General features: G+C 41.4%; 1 long non-coding RNA gene across 1 annotated transcript; it reads right to left on the reverse strand.

Moving 5' to 3' along the window:
• Positions 1-3667: 3667 nt before the first annotated feature.
• On the reverse strand, positions 3668-6751 carry LOC125520421 (uncharacterized). Its single transcript, XR_007288673.2, has 3 exons — positions 6229-6751; positions 5262-5473; positions 3668-4476 (listed from the first exon to the last, which is right to left on the reverse strand). It is a non-coding gene; the product is annotated as an uncharacterized LOC125520421 (long non-coding RNA).
• Positions 6752-7251: the final 500 nt, after the last annotated feature.

The following is a 7251-nucleotide window of genomic DNA, read 5'->3' on the forward strand; positions in this document are numbered from 1 at the left end:
ACCGGAGCCTATATTATCATGCTATTTACACAAAAAGTTATCAGAGTATGTTTTCAAGAAGTTTTCTCATGGGTCAAAGTTATCGTGGTGTTTGTACCTAAGTTATCAGGTCCGGAAAGCCTATATTACCATGTTATTTACACAGATGTTACTGGAGTATGTTTTCAATAACTTTTTTCTACGGGTCAAAGTTATCGTGGAGTTTATACTTTAGTTATCAAGTCTGAGAGTGTATATTATCATGTTATTTACAAAGAAGTTATCGGTTGTATGTTTTCAACAATTTTTCTCATGGGATCAAAGTTATCGTGGTGTTTGTACCCAAGTTATCAGGACCGGTAGCCGATATTATCATGCTATTTACACACAAAAAAGTTATCAGAGTGTTTTTTCAACAACTTTTTTTTGCGGGTCAGAATTATCGTGGTATTTGTACCTAAGTTATCATATCCGGGAGCCTATATTACCATGTATTTACACAGATGTTACTGGAGTATGTTTTCAACAAGTTTTTTCCACGGGTGAAAGTTATCCTGGTGTTTATTCCTAAATTATCAAGTCCGGGAGTGTATATTATCATGCTATTTACAAAGAAGTTATCGGTGGTAGGTTTTCAACAACTTTTATCCATGGGGGCAAAGTTATCGTGGTTTCTGTACCTAAGTTATCAAGTCCAGGAGCCCGATGACATGCATTGGTTGCGTGCTCTGGTCTTTAAATGGAGAGAAACATGCTACCATAATGGAAGCAAGGATTGTGTGCTCTCATTTCAATGCTCTTAATTTTCCAGCCCATTATTTATATTTCTCGGACAAGGTGGAAATGGAAGCAAGACAACGAGACATACTACCATAATGGAGAGAGACAATAGTGCTTTTAATATTATATATACAACTGCCTACTGTTACCAAAGGGCTATTTAAAAGCATAAAATTAGGGGGTAAGACAATAAAAAAAGTATTAAGTGAGCAGGTTAATGGGCCGGAGCTTAGTTACGAGAGACTCAAGTCCGAGTCCAAAGGCACCACACACACATCAAATTTATTTTCTAGTTTTTTGGTTGTAGATGTAAAGGAGTAGTAATACGATAAAAGCAAGTGTAACATATCTTTAACCACATAAAAGTGTTAGCTAGGCTGGTTACCGGTAGTAGAATGTGTGCAACAGGTGGAAGGATCAATTCCTACCGCTGCTCATTTTTTTGCGAAAAATGAAAAGCGGGCGGAAGGTGGAGCACTGGAGCCGTTCGCTCGTTACTTTTGTCGTTAATTATTTGCCTTAGGATGGCCCCATGATCGCATGACCAGAGAGATGCTGAATTTACCTTTCGAGGTGGCAAAGTATGATTCTTTCAATGTACCAAAATTCAACGTCCAACACAGCACCGATGCAAGTCCTTTGGTGTAGTGCTTGCAAAACTTTGCCGTGAGTCCCTCGTGGCGATAGGTATCTTGAGGTAGAGTTTTGGTACATTAAAGGAATTATAGTTTCGGTGGTCGGTCCGTCCAATTTGAACTGGTTGAATTGTCATACTCCCGCTGTTCTCTTTTATAGTGCGTATACTTTTTAGGACATTTACATCTATGCCCTTAACTTGAACCCACTACTCAGTTTTGCCCCTAATTTTTAGATATGCTCAGTTTTGCCCCTCCGTCATTAGTTTCACTTATAGAAATGCCCTTCTCTGCTGTTACCGTCCGGTCAAAGGTCTTTGACCGTCCTGAAAAAATAGCAAAAAAATAAAAAATATATGAAATTTGATGGGATCGAAGATAGTCATGTCCGCAAGGCGCGTGCACATTTTCATGCCGTTCGGACACTCCGGGAGCTCATGTCAAAGGAAAACATAAATTTTGTACGCATGCGAGCAGTAAATTAAAAAAAATAGAAAAAAATCAAAAAAATATGAAAGTTCGTGGGACTGAAGATATTCAGGTTCGCAAGATGTGTGCACGTTTTTGTTGTGTTTGGACATCGTAGGAGCTCGTGGAGAAAAAAAAACAAATTTTAGCTCAAAAAAACTTTGAAAAAATGCAGTATTTTGTTTTTTTTTTTCTCTAGAGCGCCTCGTACTTCATTTGATCACCAAAACTTGCAAGCACCTTGTGCACTCAAGCCTCTTTGACGTCAAATAAATTCAATTTTTTTGAACTTTTTTGCTATTTTTTCGAATTTACTGTTCATAGGCATAAATTATTATTTTTTTCCTTTGCCACGAGCTCCCAGAGTGTCCAACCAACACAAAATTGTGCACGCGCCTTGCGGACATGACTATCTTCGATCCCACCAAATTTCATATTTTTTTGATTTTTTTTGCTATTTTTTCTGGATGGTCAAAGTACTTTGACCGGACGGTAACAGCGCAAAAGCGCATTTCTATAAGTGACACTAACGGCAGAGGGGCAAAACTGAGCATACCTGAAAATTAGGGGCAAAACTGAATAATGGGTTCGAGTTAGAGGCAGAACTGAAATTGGCCCTACTTTTTTCTGTAAAATTTTGCAATGTAGTGCACATATGCGGCTCTGAGCTTATTTGGGCAAAGATAACAATGTGTTTGACTCACGGGACATGTAGGAGCACCCACTGGGTTGGACAGACCACATGCATGTATGGCTAGTTTAGTCCAAACTGCAGCTCCACCTCACTCTTTCTATACCACTATATAGTGTGTGAATAACTTTGAATAACAACCATTGGATGAAGCCGATCTAACGGTGGAGACGTGGCAAATCCGAGTGTTATTGACCGTTGGATCTTCTCATTACTTCACTGGATTCTTTCACGTGTACTATCTAGAAGATTCTATGGTTGGGCTAAAGCCATATGGACATTTTGCACAAAATTTAAAGCACACTTCTACTTTATTCTAGACTCTTCCATACTCAGACTCTCCTAACTTCTTTTTCTATCGAAACTATCATTCATTTTACTTCGTATTCAAGTCTATGTACCTTCATAAATCATATTTATCTTTACAGATACTGTAGAACATTAGCTTTGAGATAGCCAAAAAAGATACCTAGATAAAACACGCTCAATATATTTTACGTGATTTTTGTATGTTATACTTCATGCATATGCCTCACAATTTCATTTGCCAGCATAACTAGCCAAAAAGGGTACCTAGATAAAACAGGCACAATATATTTTACAGTAACAATATGTCTATCTTTGGTTGTAGTTTGACTATATGAGCTCTCACGTGCTATGCACGTATAACTTACTAGTAGTATTGGAGCTGGAAATGATGCGCACTATAAAGTGGGATAGAGGGGGTAGTATTTAAATGGACATCCCTCGACATGCTAGGAATCCTCCAAAATCTTTTTTGTTTGAAGCTGCTTAGAATCAACATTGCCCGCAAAAAAAAACATTATGTGGGGCTGATGTACTAGCCCAATGCCCATGGCATACGCCGACAAAACCAACAGCTGAAGAAAAGGAGGAATGCCAAACAATAGTACTCTACAGACAAGATTTCCCATGAGCACATGATTTTGTTTCATTGGATAATAAATCTTATACATGACGTCTACTTTGCTACAGGAAATCCAGGATCTATAGGAACATTTTACAACACTTTTTTGTGTGTGGTAAGATCCAATCCCGTAAGTGCCAGAGCATAATCAACACCTACATAATACATAAGTACTCCCGAAAGAAATGCAGCTCAAAGAAAATGTCATAATATCCGCAAAAAAACAAACAAAATGTTAGAAAGCTGTGTTAAAAAAAAGAATTAGAAAGCTACATCATCAGCAGTCTATCTCTACTTCTCTACTACTATTAAACAAGCAAACATATTCTTCACTATGCCCACCCAGATAAATGTACACAGGGCAAACAAAACAAATTACCACCCCAAGATCAGGCATCTAACCGTCCACATAAAAGTCAGTCCTCACCTATGTGCGTTTAGCAATTTATAGTAGCGGACGAAACTCTGCCATCGATCAGTTCCACCTCCCCCGCAAAAAAAAAACACTTCCACCCATTGCGTTCGCGTCCAAAAACATATATACACATACGAGCCAATCAACTACAGAAAATTAGCCACAATTAACGGGAATTAACACGCCTGCCTCACAACAAATGGCTAAACTTCTGGGAATCAGCTTGATCTACCTGCCTTTGCCCACCCCGGACGTACGTCGCAGCAGCCCGCCCTGTCCTGCGCCATCGCCGCCGTGCGCAGTAGACGACGCCCGCGTCGACGAGCTTCTCGCCAACGCAAGTGCAGACTATCCTCTTGTGCGCAATATGTGGCCAGTTCCATCCCAGTTAATCTCGATGTCTTTCTTCGACGTCGCCATTCAGACTTTCTTCGATGTCGCCGTTCAGACGCACACTACAGTCAGACGTCGGCGCCGCCAAGCCACTGTTGCACCTTCGCCGCCCAGCCACTGTTGGCCATCGCCGCCTTCCACAACTGACGACATCGGCACCGACGAACTCCTCAGGCAACGCACCTGCCTGCACCAATGGAACACGGTATGATTTTACATGATATTCAATTGGGTTAATGTGATGGGGCCGATCAGTTCCTGATTTTACAGGAAATTCTATTTAACATATATATGCGTAATTCATTGTCCTTCCCTAATCCCTGTCAAATTTGCAACTTTATAACAATGTTCTTCACTCTCAAATTTGCATATTTACAACAGTGTGATGATGAATGCATCATCTTTGTACAGACCATAATAGATCTACCTCCTGTGACTTCAGCATGAATTTTAACAGTGCATCAAACTGGAGACCTCCATCATATTGTTTTAACAGTATAGTATTCAAATCTGTATGACTGAATGAATATGACCCAGTCAGTATGATCTATTTGTAACTTGGTCCAAGAGAGTGGATAAGAAAACCCAGTTAGTACGATCTATTTGTAACTTGGACCAAGAGAGTGGATAAGAAAACCCAGTTCAAAAATATGCATTTTTCTGTACATAAATGAGGTTATATTCCATTACCAAGAGAGTAAATATCACTTGTGCAGCTGCAGGATAAGTATTGCATGATAAACAACAATATGAAACCAAACATATAGGCTCGGAAACAATTTGAATTTACAAGAGAAGATCTACTAAAGTAAATTCAGGTAGAATCAACGGCGGAGCTAGGATTTGGAAACAGGGTAGTCCTCCTCCAAAATTAAGTCGTTTCAGTTAATGAGACACTTTGATGTATCACCGTTGTCGTAACTGATACATTCAACAAATAACTGGTATATTCAGAATTAAGTGAGTAAGTACCTGATCATTTTGGCCAAACCAAATCCAAGACTATCATGAAGTAAACCTGTCAATTACTTGTTCTGTACAACGCTTGAAAGCTTCAGGTTGATGTATATGGCAGGCAGGTATGCCTCCCATTCCCATCTTTGTGTTTATTCCAGTCCCAAAAATTTAGGATGGAACAAATTCCCTCACTCTTAGATGGTCTTCAATATCCATTTCGTCTAAGCCTGCAAAATAACTTATGTTATAACCGGGGGTCCGGGACAACAAGAAATATATCTAAACGGTTGTGCTATATCATGAATATCACTTGTGCAGCTGCTGTAAGTAGTACTGAAGATGTCAGAGATGTTTATGGACTTCTAAAAAGGCAAGTTATTCACAGAAAAGCATTTTTTGAGGTGATAAGCTCTTTTAACCAACCACCGTCCTTTATATGACAGCCATAGCATCATCATTATCCTACATTATTCATTCGTCAACCTGTATTATCCTAGAGTCATACACTCATACATACTTATCCTACTGTACTATCCTACTATGCTTCTCTTGATCCTCTTTGATTTACTATAAAGCTCGCATTTGAAAACTTCTAAAAACATGCTTTCTTTTTTCAAAACAGAAGTAAATTTCTTTAGCGGGATCAAGCCAAATCTACCTCATCCGTCTTGGTCCCTAGCGCCCCTAGCCACCCAGAATCCAAATCCACCAATCAATCAACTTTATCGCAGCATGGTTGCCTCAAGAATATTAACTAACTAGAATCCCACTCATAACAGTTGTTGCAGCGAAGTTAAGAACGTCTAATCGAACATCTTACTCCAAGATTAGACAGTACGAAAATAGAATCACCCCAACTTCTATTTTTTCTCCCCGATTCTAAAATGACTCTCATGCTTAAACCTAGACTACTGAGCTACATATGTACTATACAGGAATGGATAGCAATTAGGGATTAACAGAAGTGGGTAATGGGGAGTACCTCAAATCAGAAATAAGCATATATGAAAGCCGAAGAGGGGAATAGATCGTCTACCGGCGCCGGCTTGCACTTGCAGGGGACCAGACACCGGGGTACTGCTGTCGTGCCTGGGCATTGCAGGGCGCAGCGCAGTCGCACACACAGGGTGGTGGGAGCCGCCGACGAGCGATATAGAGAGGAAGGAACCAGGGGCGGAGGTTGCGACGCATGACTGCCACGGCCGCCGATCTGGTGGAGACGAGTCCCGCGCCTCCGCGTCGGCCTTCGTCCCGCGCCCAGCGACCATGCCGAGCTCGAGCGGATCCTCGGGCACTTCGACGACCGATTTGAGGAGGAGGGGTTGAGAAGAGTGGGAAGAGTGCGGGACCTCGCGTCGGCGGTGGGGAAAAACAGGAGGGGCGGTCTGAGGAGAGAGAGAGAGCTGTGGGCTTGTGGCCACCATGGAATAGGGAGTGGTGGGGAGACAGTGAAGAGATAAGGGTCGGGAAGGTAGGTGATGAGGCAAGGACCAAGGAGAACTGAGAGGGGGCGTCTGGTGTGTCTTTTTTTCTTTTACCTTCTCTTGTTTTTTTAGCCCTTTTGGCCAAGTCACATATAGTGTCCGGTGTTGTCCAATTCAATTTTTTTTATCAATAGATGAATTGAATGATATTTCTGCTTCCATACATTTATTGTAACGTTAAACAGGTAATATTGTCTGATGTGCATGAGATATATATTTACACAATAGCTACATGTTAGTCGCTTGACTTTCAAGTTCGGGTTAGTCGATTTTGGTTGAAGGGAGAAATAGGCGAAGAGGAGGAAGAAGCTCACTGGAGGGGAGGAAGAAGCTTGCTGGCAAGCTACCTCATCATCTATCTTAGGGTAGGGGTGGGGAAGTAGCATAGCAATGGTGAAGGTTCCCGGAGAAAAAACAGGAGAGGCCAAGGGCGGCAGCGGCACGGCGGTGGGAGGAGGTTCCAGGGAGGGCCGGACGGTGGTGGCTGGCGGTCCATTGGACGACTAGGGGAAGGAATTGTC

Source organism: Triticum urartu, chromosome 7A (assembly GCF_056163025.1).
Source record: "Triticum urartu cultivar PI428250 chromosome 7A, HENAU_Tu73, whole genome shotgun sequence".
Lineage (NCBI taxonomy): Eukaryota > Viridiplantae > Streptophyta > Magnoliopsida > Poales > Poaceae > Triticum > Triticum urartu.